Source organism: Fistularia commersonii, chromosome 3, assembly GCF_037954325.1.
Source record: "Fistularia commersonii isolate RoL2024-O1a breed Wild chromosome 3, RoL_Fcom_v1.0, whole genome shotgun sequence".
NCBI classification, from domain to species: domain Eukaryota; kingdom Metazoa; phylum Chordata; class Actinopteri; order Syngnathiformes; family Fistulariidae; genus Fistularia; species Fistularia commersonii.
The window spans coordinates 5,011,537-5,029,712 of NC_141286.1; the positions used below are offsets into that span (position 1 = coordinate 5,011,537).

The window sequence follows — 18,176 nt, forward strand, 5'->3', positions numbered from 1 at the left end:
AACAAATCACATTTTTTTTTGTTTTTTAAATCAGTCTAATATCAATATCGAGGTGGTCTTTGTGTCACCAGCTGTTGATCCAGAACTTCAGACAGGGAGCACTTTGTTGGCAGGAAAACTCCTTCCTGCAGACCTGCAGAGTTGAGTCGCTCCGACGTCTCAAGAATTTCTGGCCTCAAACGTCCCGTCAACAGGCAAATATGTTGCTTAGAGTCTTCCATCTTTATTGGGTTGGTCTACAACCCAATAGAGATGGAAAACCAATCCAATCCTATGCTTGAAATTATTGGATTTCGAGTCATGCATTACTTGCATTAAATGGTTTAAATCGAATGAAACATGCAAAATGATTCATTTGAATTTTGATTTTATTTCATATTTACTATAAGTGAGCCATACAATGGTAATGTTGTGTCGGGTTTTCTTTTAAGGCACAGAGAGATTCATGCTCATTTTGCTGACAAGGTTTTTTTTTTTTTTTTTTTTCCAGAATAATAATGACCTGAAACACCTCCGGATGAAGGGAGCCTATTGAGCATCATAAGGTCACAGGTCAGAAAACTGGTCAGTGTAAAAGAAAACTGAAGAGCAGAGAGAGGAAACATCAAACACACGTACAATCACACAAATACACTCATCCAAAAGACGCCAAGTCAGCAGTACAAGAGACAGGAAGTGCCAAGTTGAGCACACCGCCCAGATCCACCCCTCCTTCCGTAATGCTGGTGGACAGGAAGGTGGGGTGGGGGCAGCCGTCACAACACACCACCTCAGCTTCTGTATAGTGTCAGAAAGAAAGCAATTTTTTCTTTTTGTTTTACATTTGTGCAAAAGCTTTTTTCCACTGCAAAAGTAACCATGACCATTGTCTGAAATACTCATTTCATTGTCCACCACCTCCAGACTAATAAGTGTAACATGGTCTTCATTGACATGGCTGTACTCAAAAAGAGCAGTGCAACAGTGTTACACTTTTCAAAATGGAATTTGGGAATTTAAAATTGGATTATAAGTTATAATTTGACACATCTGCAGAAGATGGTACGGTGTTGCCATTTTCATTTATGCAAATATAGTAACAATAATAATAATAACAATATACACATATACATACTTTTATAAACTTCATTTATCTGATTAATTTGACTTAATTTGATGAGAATATAATGTGATTTTACCCCTACGTAAACAAATTATTTTTATTTTAATTGTAATTAAAATATATCGTAAATGAAAATATATTATATATATATATATATATATATATAGCGGAGATCATTACAACCAGGTGGATTTATTTAACAGTAATGAAAGTCTTGACCCTGAAATCTTGACCCTGAAAAATGCGTGCCAGAAAAATGGCAGACATATTTTTTTCTTTTTTGTATATTTTCAGAGACTGACATGTATATTTGTATAGACAGTAAAGAAAAAGGGACGTCACTCTTTCAATTTTAATTATCACATTACTGACTCATTTGAGCATAAGAGTGACAGGGTTAACGCACACTGAATGACAACCTGCATGTCTAGGAATGTGGCCCCTATGACCAGATAAAGAGGGTGTTTGGATATCACACATAGACGGTACATGCACACACACACACACACACACACACACACACAGTTAGTAAGCTGAAAATGATGACAAAGATGATAAACAAAGCTGGTGAGGCACTGGAAAGAAGAGGGCTCAAAGCTATTTTTAGCACCCACGTGCGTGCAACTCTAAGTCTAGTTGAACTGGGGTCAAGGATCACGGCAGATTTTTGGGCAGTAATTTTTTTGTAGAATCCTCATCCTTACACGAAGGACGTTTACTGGAATAAAAGGCCAGGTGACTGTTTTCACAGAGAACACCTGTAAGTTCTGAAGCAAAGCTGTCAGAGACCCAGTGTGACAGGATCTTCTCTCTGGTGCCTTGCGAGGATCGATCATGAGTGATCTGACGGTTTCCTCAATGCATCACCGGTGTTGCCTCAACCATCTGTATTAGCCAACGGGCGATCGTTGCTCAGCAGACTGAGGGTCGCTGGTATTAAGACTTTCATCAACTCTTCAGTCCATCCGGGGTTTTGTGTCTGATTATGTTCTGGAGGTCAGCGTTCTATATCACCATACAAACACCCTCTTTAAGGCTAGTTTCACATGGCTTGGCAAAAGATAACTATCATAGCAGATCATTAATCTAATGCAAATTGTGACATTAAAACATGTAGTGTAATTTCCGGACAATAATCTGCGACTTTTTTCACGTAAACAACAATGCAGCTAATATATGGACTTTTTTGGGGGGGAGGGCTAATGAGCTTCACGCCGCCAATAAGTTTCTTCTCGTCACATCAGACCGATGAAATGACCGAGAAATTCTGAGTCCATTAAACTCCGACACCGAAGAAGACGACTTTGACGGTTTTAGTGCGCAGGAGGAAGCCAGAGATAGGGATCGGCTAACCGGTGTGGCTTATATTGAGGTGCGCTCAATGGTCTGGAAATTACAGTAATGAGCTGGAAATGCATATCTTTATTAATTACCTTTTTTTTGAAAATTTGACTTTTGAATGGTTTGGGAGCCAATAAAGCTGTGAAACAGCCTGTCCCATTCGAACGGACAGTCAAAAAAGATAAGAGCACAGTTGCTTCCTGCTTTTACATTTATATTAAAAATTTGGTTGATCTTTTAAAGACAATCATAACATTAATAACATAAACCAGCTACTATTTAACACAAAAAAGTGGTAGGATGAAGCTTTCCCAGCTGTGATATCAGCATGTGTTCAGACTCGTGAAAACAAATTCCTGTCCTCGGCCTCTGGTAACATTTATGGTAATATTTTTGTTTTCTTATGTTGAACTATTAGTTAGTAATCAAATTTTTGGGGAATATTTTCTGGGGCCTATTGGTTGGAGATGAATGGCATTCCATCTGCATTTCCTAATTAGAGCTGAACATAAAATTGAATGAAAGGGAATATTTACGAACGATCGGATTGGGATAGGCAACATAATTCGCTCAAAGATTTAAATGTATCTTTTATGTTACAATTAAATTCATTCCCTGGCATGATGGATGCATCTGGACGCGAGGCCACTGAGTTTGTTGGGGTGTGTTCCTTGTGGAATCGGTAGTTTGCATTAGGAATATATTCCTCATTAACATTTGCTTCTGTATTAAGTATTATTAGTTTTTCCATAAATACTTCTGTGACTTTCTGAAATAACTGTTAATTCAGAATTAAAGTTAGAATAGAGTTATAAAGCATTTTTCAGCTCATTTCATCAAGTTCCACAATACTTATGTATTTGTGCATCGATAGGAGGTAACCAATCTAAAATACAGAGCTTTCGAACATATTTTAGATAAAATCAGGTTAATAAGCAGGTAGGGAGCCATGATGGCAGTTTGACCTAATAACACCCTTTACACACAATACTTTACGAGTACAAATACTTGAAATAGGTGGTTTAAGGTAACTCAGGAGAGAAGTAAGGCCCATTCTGGTGAAGATCGTGAAGGTTGTGAGTTGCATCCAAGTGCTTTTCAAGGAGTTACGAGTTTGTTCAGAGCTGTGAGCTGAGATCCCGCAGTCAGCAAGAGACATTCCTTGGCAAGAGGGTTGAATAAAGTTTAGATTTAATTCAATTCTGACTCACATTAGAACTGCACTCATCAGTTCCTATTCTTACTGCATCCAATTTCATATTCATGCCCCGTTTTTTTCTAGCCCGAACATCGTACTGCATTAGCCGAACATAACGTCGTTAGATTATTTTTCAGTAATCTTGTTAAATCTTTTTGGGTATAAAAGACGGATGTGCGACGCACTGAACTGAATTGGATTTACCTTTTCCACTTTTAGATATGTTCATAAACTGAATACACTCATCATTACGACTTCAAGTGATGCTGTTGTTTTGTTCAAAAAACAAACAATAATAACAACCCTTCCGTTCAATAGAGAATCATTTCATATCAGTAATTGTTGACTTTTAAACTTTTTTGTTTGTCCTCCTTGCTGGACTTTAAATCAAAGTGATTTACTTGATTTTATTTTCCCTGTCTGTTAAAGATCACTTCACGTCGTTCCGTCAAAAACAAGAGCATCGTCCTAAAATCGAATACAATAGAATGACTGTTTCATCTCGATTATTGGGTTTTCAAATCATTAGATGTCAAAATGTGGTTGAAAAATAAAATTTGATGGACGATGGACACATCAGACAGGTGCTCTCGAGCCAGAATTGCGACCCACTTTGTGGGTTAGAAGCAAAAAAGTCACCCCACAAGACTCCATAGATCTTGTACATGGTGAAATTCAATTTGTACTGCGACCCTAATTGAGCACATGTGACGATTGATGTGGGTTAATGTTAAATTTGATTTAACTACTGCAATTTCTAGATGAGTTACAACATGTTTTTTTTTTTTTTTTTTTTTTTTTTTTCTGTTTCTTTGTTCTTGAAAACGTACAATTCATTCCAGTTCAAACAAAATTTTCAATGTCAAAGCCAACTTGGTTGGACGAATTCATTGACATTATAACTAATAAAAATAGATCTATGGGTAAATCTGTAATAGGAATATTCAGGGGATGGAACACATCTACAGGGAAAGAATGGGGGAACGATTCCTTGCATAAAATGCCAACTACTTTTGTACCCACAACAAATTTCTTTGGCATGGCATTCTCAGCGCCATGTTAATGGCAAAGCCAATTTTTTTTCCAGCAATTAAAAAAACAAGACTTCAAATGCAACAAAAAAAAAAAAAAAAAAAAAAAAAAAAAACTCCATGGATGCAAAAATAAAAAAGAAGGTTGCAAGAGAACTACTGTGATACACTCCCTTGAAACCATCATCTGACCACAGGACAAAAACAAAAAGACCCATCAGAACAAAGGCATTACTGGTTGAAAGCCTATCATTATGTTGAGCATAGTCAGACATGGGCACTCTCCTGAGCCTCCCTGCCTGGGTTAATTGATCCCAGATGAACAATCTGTCCGGGACTCATTGTCCTGGCCCCTGGAGCAAGGGAGAGGGCATGGGTGTAGAATCATTCCAGCACCAATATTCAGGGAATTAGTCACAGAAGAACCGGTGGGGAAAAAAAAAAAAAAAAAAAAAAAGACAACAACAACAACAACTCCTTGTGATTTCAAAACAAGCGATGCCAAGCGGGAATTCTTGCTTAAAAGCTTAACAACAAAGATAAAATACAATTAAATAACGAACTGAGAAATCTGCAACCAGCAAGGCGGATACTTAAATGGTGGGTAAATCGACCGCCATAAATGATTCTAACAGCGAGCGGCAAAATAGAACGAGAGGTAAACAATTCCACTTCCATTTTTTTTTTCTCAGTTTTTCGGTTCATCTGATGATGTGGAGGCCCCGAGGACGAACAAAAACTGATGGAGTGAAAATCCTAAAAACCGTTAGATACACAGGCTGATTTATTTCGAAATATGGTGTAATCGACGTCATCACCAAAAAGCGAAAATGTAAAAGTAAAATTTTATCCAGGACCTGCTTAAAACAAAGCACCACATCAATTGCTATTAAGTATGCGCCAATCACTTGATATTTACTCGTCAATAAACGTATTACACCAACTCCCAAACCCACTGAGCCTGACACTCACATTGTTTGCTGTTACTTTGGTACGTTATCCTTGTGATTTTGTTTTGTTCGTAACTATATGCTACACAAACACAAGCGGTAATAAGTCAGGATTTTACCATAACCAACTAAGGTCTGAAATCAAAGTTGGATTAGCGTTCAAGAATCTCCGGAGTGACGACCGGCGCCCCTAAATCACATTTGGAGGTGTGAATGCTGCTTAACTTTTAATTTGAAGTCTCAAATGAAGATAACGTCAACTCTCTTCAACACGGGTTGAAAAGTGTTGATGGGGAGCAATACTGCCGAATGTCAGGGGGGGTGCTGAGATGGACACAGGTCTCATACAAAGTTAATTTTCTCCTGATTTGCTGGTCCTGAAAATACAATTTCAGATTGTTTCGAAGTTTGGTTTGTAGAAGATGAGCCCGAGACTCGCTCTCGTAGTTTTAGGGTGACAAAGTAGACTATGATGAAGCTGAGATCACTTCTCAGTTTTGAGCAAATACACTCAGGACCATCTGCTTTTCCTTATAACGCTTCAGATTAGGAGAAAAAGGAAGAACCTCATATTTTATGCATCATTTTGTACCAAGAAATGCTGATTTGCTGATCAAATGCACTGAATCGGTGGCTACTCCAGAAGCGAAACAAAAATATTAGAGCTTTGCAGGAAAAAAAAAAAAGAAAAACAAACATAGATATATACACACACACACGCACACACAAGCACATACGTACACACGCACACACACACACACACACACAATGTAGATTGAGTCGTTGAAAATAGAAAAATAGACCGAATTATGTGTAAAAGAGTGTTTTGGCTATGGTTATGATTTAGTAACACCAACAATTTCAAGGTGCCAATGAAGAACCAGAGTCAAAATTCAAGTATGATGATTTGGGCTTTATTTTCAATTTTTTAACTGTAGAGGTGAGTTACCAGGGTCAATTTTATACAAAAGTTCTTTCATAAATTGAATAGTTGGTGACAAAGTAATCTTTCAAAATGCCGAATTATAAAGGCCAATCATGTACAACAAATTTACTATAAACCCATAATTGATTATTTTCCTAGGTGCTTTTTTTAACTTTTTTTAATTTTTTTTTTTTTCCTGAAATATGAATCAATGAAATATACATTTTTAGATCAACCAAACCAAAAGAAGGTTCCTACCTTTCTAATAATAAAAACTCAAAATAGAAAGGAAAACATATATGGCTTGTTTTTGATACAAACTGTGTATCGTTAGATGCAGTCTTGAACCAAAAACTTCAGCAGCTTTTTTTCGTTTTTTTTTTTTTTTTCTTTTTTTCCCTTTGGTGGTTTGGAGGGAGAGCACTAACAGATTTAAATCACACTGTGAAAATGGCTGGACTGCAAAACTCTGCTTCACTTGGAACAAAGAACAAGAGACGAGTCAAAATTTGGCCGGCTAGACCTTATATAGTACCAAAACACACTATCAAGACTTGGGAAGTTATGCTATCCATTTCTATTGTGTGTGTGTGTGTGTGTGTGTGTGTGTGTGTGTGCGTGTGCGTATCTGGTCTGGTGATTCTAGTGAGCTACAGAGTAGAAACAATGAATTTCATATTTCCCTTCTGGTTGATTTCAACCTTAAATAAGCAAGGAAATAAAATAAATGGGAGTGTCGTATCATCAACAAACATAGATAGGAGTTCAGTTTTATAAAGAACGTGAAAGTTAACTTTTGCAAAAAAAGAATGTTTTGCAAAAATGCTGACGCGTCCACAGTGTTTGTGTGTTCACTTTTCCTAGCCTGCATTCATGTATTTTAGAAGTACTTGGCATTCTACCACACGCAATGCCACACAAGATTTACACACACACACAAACACACACACAAACACACACACACACACACAGCTGGCTCCTAGCCAGATGATCAACCCCAAATGACCAGGAGCCTCACCACCGGAGCCCAGCATGCCTCTGCTCACTTCAGCTAATGAGCTCCCTGACAGGGTGTGACACTTCAGTGTGTGTTTGAACGCAAGGGGAAAGACAGCGACGTTGCGGACAGATGCCGTGTGAACTGAATCAGATAAGTTCATTTTCTGTCCTGTCAACAAACCTCCTTTTGAAAATCTGAAGACTTAAAAGGTGGATCCTGGATTCACCCCTTTTCCCCTTGCTTTTTTTTTTTTTTTTTTTTTTTTTTTAAGATTATCATTACTTTTGTTGCGCGTGTCAGCAGAATACAATCGGAAGGAAGGAAAAGACAAAATAGAGAAAAAAACAAGTAAATCATTGCACAATTAGCTGGACAAATAAGTGGGAGCACCGAGAAGAAAGATGGGTTGAAGAGTCAATTTGGGCAAAAAAGGGTGGAATTTGGTGGTGTAAAGACAATCACTATTCTTTTTTTTTTTTCCATAATGGTTTTCAAATTATCCCTGCCAGCATTTTGACAGGGCAGATTAGAACAGTCAGTATCTGCCTCTGAATGTGATGTATCAAAATAACAAACAGATTTGTGAACACAACACATGAAAACTGCTATTTTATAACATTTTTTTTAATAAATAAATCAAAATCAAATTTTACATTATTCATCACATGAAAACAATAGCCAGTCAAAACCAGTAGGGCTCCAACTAATGAATATTTCAACAGTCAACTAGTTGACTAGTCAGCTTATGAACTGTGCAAAAAATAATGGCTCTTATTTACATCTATTGCAGGAACAAAATATTTGTTCTTTTTATAACCTTTTATAAACAAATAATCAATTAAATATTCAATGGATATTGCAAACAGCAATAAAATGCTTTTCTTTCCCTTAAAAAAAAGAGCAGATTTTGTGTACAACACCTACAGTGCCTGACAAAGTTTGTCAAACAAATGACTAAATATCTTAAAATACATATTTCAGGGTCATTAGCCACGTTTCGGCCGCTGCCATAGTGCTGCTTCCCCTTCTGTTTCCAGGCCACGAATAGAAACATGTTGTCAGCGAATCGTAGTTTTGGGAAAAATAATCTGGTCACTCTGAGCTATTTGAATCTGCGACGGTGAAACATTGTTTAGCGTGACTTTGCGTGCCACGGGATCCAGCCGATGATGTCGACATCATCAACATGTTAACAACCCACTGGCTGGTAAATTAGCTGTTGAATATTGCGGCTCTATAAAACAGGCCAAGGATTCTCGCCGAGAAAATCTGTTGTAAGTTTTCATTTTTACTTTATCCAACACAAGGTCTCTGTGTAACAAAAAAGCCGCGCATCATTTACTCGATGACCGAACACAAGCCGGTGTGACTTCCCTTCTTTATTCTGAGCGATGACGGCACGCTTCGCGCACACAAATAAACTTTGAAAACTAAAACGGAAGTCAAGACCAACAGAACTGGAAACGTCCCGTCAACCTTGTTAACATGCTGAGCTTGGCAAGAGAGCAGAAGCAGCTGCTGAGTTCATTGATGGGAAAAAAGTAAGACAGAAAATCAAGAAAAGGCTAAAATTGAATGAGGTAAGACACAGGACGAATTCCAGTTATATTTGGAAACTCCCTCCGGGTGATTGGAACTGAAAAAGCCTCTCGGGTGGCGGACGAAACGTCTTCAAGTGAAGAAATTCAAGTCCAGTTGCCACGACAAGAGGATTTCGACGAGAAATTCCTGCATTTTTTTAATTGAAGCCGACTTGCGCGGTGGACTAACTCACGCGACTGAGAGATGTAATATGTTAAAAATGTTACTGGCATTTATGGAGTTTGAAAGCCTCTAAAATTTCAATGCAACAACAACTTAAATATCATCATTGCCAACGCTGTCAGCTATAAAACAGGGCCTCCATAAAGATGAATCAGGGCTGTCGTGTAAACAATGCGCAGGAGATCGAGTAAAATACAAATCGAAACGAGTGACAAAGACACTTCAGTGATTGAGGGGCTGCAAAAAAAAAAAAATGAAACGTGGAAGGATGTACAGTAAATAAAGGTTTCGCAATCGTCCTGTGGAGCACCCCGGGAGGCGGGGTTAATCGGGAAGGGTTGCGCGCTTCTGCCAGGCTGCCATGCCAACCATCTGGGCCTCTCTTCCACCATCCTTGGCCTCGGACAAACACATGCGAGTGAGAAAAGATGGATGGGTGGCGGAAAAATAAGAGAAAAGTAGCGGGAGGTGCTGGTACGACCGAGTGGACGCATGATGGACGGAGGGGCGAAGAGGACAAGGAGGGAAACGGAAAGCGGAGGGAAGAGAATGGATTCACATATGTGTGTTTGTGTGTATATATTCCAAGGAGGGGTTTAGGTTTGGCAAAACAGAAACCGCCCCTCGATGTGAGCTGAATTTAGATTAAGTGTATCTGGGAAGACGGGGGGGGCAAGAGGGGAAGGCTGGGGGGTAAGAAGTGCAGCTGCGAATGTTGAGGAAACGGCTTGTGATTAATGACGGAGCTTTTACACCTGCCCGATGAGAGAGGAACACACACACACACACACACACACACACATACAAACAAACACAGGGGATGCAGCAAAGCGCTTACATGTTTAACCAACATTAGACCTGTTGAAAGCAGTCTACCAGTCCAAAAATTACAGTTAAGTAGAAGTAATCAGGTAGTATTTAAACTCTTCCCCATGCCTCAAGTCTCAGTGTTGTGGCGGTTCTTCACCCTGCCATCAACTGCAAGTGCGTGTGTGTGTGTGTGTGTGTTTGCCTGCACGTGTCTGGTATGTTTGTGTGCGTGCATCTGCCCCCCAATCCAGTTCCAACGGCAGGCTGTCAGCTGCACATTGGTATTAGTGCCATGTCTTGACCGAAGCCACAAGAAAAGCCGGAAGAACCTGCAAGGTACAGAGATTCACCTGAATGTGCATGTATGCGCACGCATTCGCGTGTGCGTGTGTGTGTGTGTGTGTGTGTGTGTGTGTGTGTTATAGGGAGAGCAGCAGGTGCACTCTCCTGTTGCCTCATTAAGAAAACCCATATTTACTTGGGCGCATTCAACTCCTCTGGCAAACTGCAAGGCTCCACTTTCCAGATACTTCACTTCTTTCACTCTTTGCCCTTCCTCTCAGAGTTTGAAGCCAAATGTGCTTCTGAAGGACAATACTTTACTGTTATTGATTTGTTTTTTAAAACTACCTCTACCCTATTATTTTTAGTAGTACCAAATATCCTCCATTCTGGTTTATGCAAAGATATTCCACTTGGTATATGGGTCTTTTGGCACCAACCTGTTGTGTTCTTCCCAATATGATTGATACAGAGGAAGATCTATAATTAAAGGCTGTGTTATATTGTCCTTGTAAAACAAATCCGATCATCGATTATTTGCACATAGCTTTTTTTTGTCCACCTCAGCCCGCTCATACCGCAGCTGCTCTCCTTTACAGCAGTGCGGATTTTTAGTGCTACTTAAGAGCGAAAAAGAAGATATGATATTGTGAAAAACCATTCCGGCATGCAGGCAAGAAGGAACCTGAATTGTCTGACTCATGTATGTGTATTAAAAAGAGAAAAAGCAGCTTCGCAAAGATCCATTAAAAAATATTAAGAGTTGAGGGTGTCAGATCATCTCAACTCAGGTTGATTATTGTTCAGGGTATCAGGACCAGATAGAGAGTATATGAAATATCATTGAACACAGCTCTAACAAAGCTGCTCAGATACATGTCGACAGTTAAAAACAAACTGAAATAGAGTGAGGTATCGATAGCTTTTGATTTAATAACTTTGTATTTCTTTTTCTAAAACCTCCAGCGTATACTTTATAAAACCCTGTTCTTGATGGTTAATAAACTAACAATAACTCAAGTTATACAGTATACCAGATTATCTTAGCATATCTTGTTGCATATCTTGTTGTTGGTGTACAATGGTGTTTACAAACAGAAATAAAAAAATGTGAGTCTAACAGAAGTTAAGAGAAAAATCTATGATCTAAAAATACATATTAAATAAGAACATTCATCAGGCTGGTGAACAAAACTCCCACAAAATAAGAATTACTTGAGATGAGTGAGAACAACAAACCTCTCCCACTCGCCTGGGATATCTGGACATTGCAAATAACAAGAACTGTGTTCCAGTATAACGGAGACATTTCGAACATTACATGTCACGGCTGTTTCGAGCCCACACACACACACACACACACACACACAAGCAAACACACAAACATACAGAGTCAGAGTGAGAACACCAATGCAGGAGAGAAGCAGGGCTTTCCAGTGCACAGCTTCCCATTAGTGGGATCGTTCAGGTGACATGGCTACTTGTTATGAAATCAGAGAGGAAATTCCGCCGTCATGCTTTACTTCAAGATTCAGGCCTGCATGTGGGATTCATGAAGGCACCGCAAGCAACGCCACTTAGCAATGGATTAGCGCAACAACTGAAAGATCAAGTTTAAATTCCGGTTTATATCTGACTCAAAATCACTGTGAACTAACTTCATGTCTTTGTGTATCCGACATTGGGCTGCCAATAGATCCAACAGATATCAGCAGCAGGAACTATTTAATAAGTTACACAAGTAAGGAATTCATTTCAAGACTTTATTGGTCTGCAGCGGAATTACTAAATATTTTTAGATTTGTTGTGGTGGCATCACTTTTGTCTGTGTAAAATAGTTCTCCAGCAGCAAAGGTATTTACAACTTCAGTCTGCATTTGATTTGATTTAAATTGGGTTAACCAGTTAGGGGTGATGTTCCCTTGCTAGTTAGGCAACAATGCAATTTCAACCAAAATATGTATGGTTACTGAGCCCGGCCTCAATTTTGACACAAACATATCGGGAGCCATTATGTGTACAGATTGCATTTTCTCCATGGGTTCACTTTGGGTTATGTGGCTTTATCCCATGATCCAAAATCACGCAGCGCAAGGGACTGAATTTCTTCGAAAGAACAAAAGCAAATGTTGGAGCGATTAGTTAGTGGCGATTAGTTAGTGGCCCCATCATTGACTACTATGGTGGCCCCGGGCCAACTCATGCGTAACCCGATGTACTCCAGGACCAAGATCGGATGTTCAGACAATGAACGAATGAATGATATACATGACTGTCTCCGAAAATTAGAATATTGTGATGAATTTCTTGATCTTCTGTAATGCAATTAAAAAAAAACAACTTTTCCATGATATTGTCATATTTTGAGATAGGATTTTTGAGTGTTCTTAAGATGTAAGCCATAATCAGAAATATTAAATAATAAATATTAAAATAATAAAAGGCTTGCAATATTTCAGTTGATTGCAATGAATCCAGAATGTATGACATTTTTGTTATTCACAATATTCACATCTTCTGAGGCAGTCCTGTAAATGAAGCTGAAAATGTCAACTTTGGACTCCGGGTTGTATCAAGTGTCACCAAGTTTGAATGAACACCTAAACCCTACACATCCTGTTCAACCCAGTGTTTTCATAGTTTCTCAGCTTTTCAGGCAAATGTTATCAAACTAGAGGCTATCAAATACAAAAAAAAAAAAAAAAATGACACATGAATGAATGATGATATTAAGGATTATTGTTTCGTGTGACAAATTCCCAAATGTTTGTGCAAATTCTCGGATGAAGTAAAGCAAAAGTAAAGAGAAGTGACAATGGAGTCACAGTGAGAAGAGGCATGAGATGGTGGGAGGAGAGAGAGAGAAAGACTTTTTGCACAATGGCTTCTAGTGTCTCCTTCTCTCCTCCTTTCTTTCTCTCACACGTGCTCATTCAGGACGTGGGAAGGCACCACCATGGCACTGCCCTGTACTGGCCCCGACACACACACACACACACACACACACAGCCTGGGGACGCACTGTCCAGCAAACACATCACTGACATTTGACTGCGAAAACACAGCTGTGACAATAACAAGCTTGAGACAAAGATGATGAACAGAAGACGGAACGGGGCGAAAAAAAAAAAAAGAGCGGACAGAAAGAAGTCAATACCATACAAAAAAAAAAAAAAAGTGTGTGAACCCTCGAGAAGGAGGCGCCGGAGAGATTCTGACAAATATTACAGAGGAAGCAGCGGGGGGGGGGGGGGGGGGGGGAGGCAGACGGGTGATGAGAGCCTGAAATCTGAGCGTCACAACATAAATAGAAATTCAACAGAGTGTGAGAAATGAAAAAATAACAGGGGGAGCATGTGAAAGGCAGATAGAGAACCAGGTGAGAGGATAAACAACAGAGGGACGCGTTGGAAGCCTCGGAAAGCAGACGCGCCAGAATTGAGAGCGTAAACATGAACGTGGTTTAGTTGGTTTATGTCACAATATAAAGAAAGATATAAAGGCGGAGACAATCGGATGGGTTCTCCTGTGAGGTAACGCTTTCCTCACACTTTCAATCCGACAATCTCACTTGACATCCATTAGCCCGCAATCGGATGAACACGATGACGTGCAAGATGTGATTCCCTCGTAATCCCTGGTGACGCCAGGGATTGAGCTCAAAAGACGAACGGATGATTTAAACATTTCGTCCCGGTGTCGCTCGGGAAGCACGGACAAAGATCCGGGTGGCTTTTGCTAGCGAGCGAGTCGAACATTTACGTAACATTTCCAGAACTTATTGCTCCTTCTCCTCGCGGTGTTTTCGAAAGAGTTTATTAATAACTCACACAGGGGTCTAGGTCTGCCTGCGAGGGAAGGAGTATTATGATACATCCTAGCGTTTTAATGAAAAGACGGGCCATGAAAGGCTATCATTTGCCCGACATCTATGCCGCTTCAGGGCACGTCAGAAGTTCTCGTTGTCCAAATCAATGAATTGCTGGATTTATATCCGGGCAGCAGGGGTTCGATTCCAGATTCTTCTCTCAACCACGATTTTTGAAGCTTCTTTTTTATTTATTTTTCACTACCCTGGCATGTTTTGCTTTCAGAAACAACAACGGTTGCTTATTTTAAGGAAACAAACTAAGGTGTAAGCAAAAAAAGGTACGGATGAGTTTCATTTTTTGGTAACATTTTTGGAATTGGATATACCGTAAGTTTCGGACGATAAGCTGCGACTTTTTTAGATGAAACAACGATGCGGCTAATACATGGATATTTGGGGGTGAGGGGCTAACGAGTTTCACGACGCTAAAATATTTATCCTCGTCACATCGAGCCGATGAAATGACCAGGAAATTCTGAGTCCTTGAAACTCCGACACCAAAGAAGACGACTTTAGTGTGCAGCAGGAAGCCCAAGACAGCGATCGGCTAGCCAGCACAACTTATACTGAGGTGCGCTCAATAGTCCGGAAATTACGGTATAATTATATTATCTTATATATTTTTATATTAATCCAACTATCCACTCTGTTTGCTGAAATTACCCCCTTGCCTCATCAAATTTGTAAAATGGGAAAAAGAGGTTTCAAAATAATTGAAAAGATTGTTTTGTAACTCTGTGCCACAACCTCTGAAACTCAATGAAAAGAGTTCAAAAGCTCAAGAATCCAATTCCATATCTGAAACCGTTCTCAGCGTGACCTAATGCTATGACCCAACAAGATATGGAGATGATCTATTATGGTTATCTGGGGTTTGTGAAAAGTCACATTTTATCAGCTCCTTCATGGATCACTTTTTTTCTATCCTCTGTGATGGGTTGTGATGCAGGTCTCTGTTACCTCTCACTTCATGTTCTGCAGGCAGTGCTATGTAAACACAGGAGTGGGAACACCTTTCCAGTTATTTGGCCCAGAGAAAAAATGATCAAGCATACAGGTAAAGATAAATGCAGCCCTTCGTGTCCGTGACAGAACCACAACAGCTGATCGTACGGAAAACTTGGAAATCAACCGAACCCTGAACAACACTGTCAGGTCAGATCAAGGTACCATTGTCTTTTGGTCTAAGATATAACTTTATACATATATATATATATATATATATATATATATATATTTTTTTTTTTTTTTTTATGAACCTGAGAGCTTGTTTCCTTATGTTGATTTAATGATCACTTGTTCTTCGTTGTCTTTTTTTTTTTTTAAATATGTATAACATGTGGACGCCAGCAACAATGATAGTAAGCAGAGGGTGAATGCAGATGACTGGACCAACGTCCACAGCCACTCAAAAATATTCTCAGCGGTTATCAAATAAAGAGGTAATCTTTAACTCTTTGTGTGCATGTGTGTGTGTGTGTGTGTGTGTGTGTGTCAGGCTGTTTGTGTGTGAACAGCACACAGCTGCAATGCACCATTTCTAATGAATTGGCCTCCTCTCTTTCTCATTACAGCAGCGTAATTTTTCCACCTGTATGTTTGTTATTTTGTGCGACAGAATTGGAAACATAGCTAGAAGCAACATTGATGTAAATAAAAAGAAAAGACAACATGAGAGGAATGAAGAGGAAATTCAACTTTAAGAAGAAGAGGAGAAAAATAGGCAAGGAACAGAAAAAGGATAAGATATATGGGGGGGGCGCGTTAAAGCTAATGACATATCATTTCAACCATTATCACGTATCTGTCAACACTACTTTTATTATTAGTAAAGGATCCTTTGTTACCCTAATTTTTCCCTCTAAGTCGCTCTTTCTGTCTCGCTCCGTCTCTTTTTTTACCCCGACCTGTCGAGACAGAAGGCCGCCCACGCTGAGCGCGGCTCCGTCCAAGGTTTCTAGCCGGCAGAACGCCTGCGTTTCCTCGCAACCGACGCCAAGTGCTCGCACACGGAAGAGAGTCGGGTTTCTGTAAAGTCAGTGTGATCCAGGCCTGCTCTACATGTTAAGTGTCACGAGACAACTGTGTTGTGATTTGGCATCGAACAAATAATATTTGACTCGACCGAGAACAGACCACCAAGTTTGCCGACTGACTGGCTCATGAAAAACCTGGAACCTCTTCAAATATGAAATATTGACCCAAGTTAAAGAGTTATTCTGGGTTTCCTCGGTGCAGAGGAGGCAAAACAAGAAACCTCAACAGCTCAAAATGTGGGAGATATTGACTGACAAAAATAGCTGAGAATGAAGAAGTATAAGGGGATGAAAAAGAATAGAGAGATAAGGGTGGATAAGGAGAACTAAGGACAGGGAAAAGGAGGAATTAAGAGGCAGGGTGGGAACGCACAGGTTTCACTTTGATATAATATATCTACTATGATGTGTGGTATAGCAAAAAATAGCGAAGGAATACTGATTCGATAAGAACAAGGCTGAAATCATATGGTATCGATGAATTTTGGATTGAACGTAAAAAGATGAGGAGACGGTAAAAAGCGCAAGCTATTTTATTAACAGGAAACAAAGGAGGGAATGAGTGTTTGAAGCACGTTTGTGAGCACACACACCGAAAATGACTTTACCCTGTTTTAAGGGATCAACTTTCTCACCCTCATGTGATGAGATTAGCTCGATCGAGTTTACTTTCTCACACGCACACCGGACGAAGACAACAGAAAGTAAATCTGTGCTGAAGTTAAAGCAAAAGATAAACGGGAAGAAATTTGTTGAAGCCGTAAGCTCGGTGTGACGTATGTGTCTTTGTGAAATAAATAACTTTACATGGAAGATGCAATAAGAGCAGCTTTTGTGGTGTAGTATCCACTTAAATCAGAGATAGAACAAAATAATCCATATTTCATAAGCAAGTCATATTGATCTGGCATCGATGTTGTCCAGCCTTGTGGAAATCATTTTGGCGGTGCCCCCTCCAGACCTCAAGTCTTCCAAACAATCTCTAAGCTGAAAAACTTGGACAGCTGACAGCAAAAGTGCTCCACTCTGGTGCCTTGGTAAATCCACTTAGCTGAAACAATTACTTCAGTGCATTTTGAGATGACTAAAGGATATTAAAGGGAAGAAAAAAAAAAAAAAAAATCACGCCATAGTTGAGAGATTACTTTTTTTTTTTCCCTCTGTCATAATATCACCGACACATTTCCACTTTTGCACAAAAAAAAAAAAGAGGAGGGAGTAATTGATTCAGCAACCTCCTCTAGGAGCTACTTCTTCAAGCCTGACAACCACTTGGACGTTTAAACAATTTAACCGATGACAAGATAAACTGCACCACATAGATTATATCTATTCATATTGTGAGCAATACCAAATCATAATACGGTTCTATGCCAATAAATCGTTGCTATTTAAAGGGCAAAAAAAATAATAGGAATTATATTAACTTGAGCTTTTGCGACGGATCGAGCAGACTCTGCTGCCGCAGCAAGGAATTACAGGATGCTGGTACATAATTATTCCGTCAACGCCTGAAAAATGACGGGATCGATATAATAACGCGAGTAATCTTTCCGGAAAGATGGACTACGATCTGAGCTCCGGACAAAGAGGCAGGAACTTGAGCTGTATTTCTAGGTGACAGTCTGATAATCATTTTTGATTCGTGCAAAGAAAAAAATGTTTTAAAACACTTCAGGGGGAACGAGATGCTATATCACACTCCAGCGCAAAGTGAGCACTGTTCAAAAAAAAAAAAAAAAGAAATCCTTTATTTTGTCACAGTCGGTTGTACATAACATCTACAAAATGAATCCATTGCATTCATCCTCATTCGGGACTGGAACCAGGAAGTTCCGGTCCAAGACGACTGCTTCGGCCACCTGA

At 39.4% G+C, this 18,176-nt stretch overlaps 1 protein-coding gene across 6 annotated transcripts in view; it reads right to left on the minus strand.

Moving 5' to 3' along the window:
- Positions 1-18,176, minus strand: part of LOC147235288 (chloride channel protein 2-like) — a 161,116-nt gene that overhangs the window by 114,133 nt on the left and 28,807 nt on the right. The window lies entirely within an intron of this gene.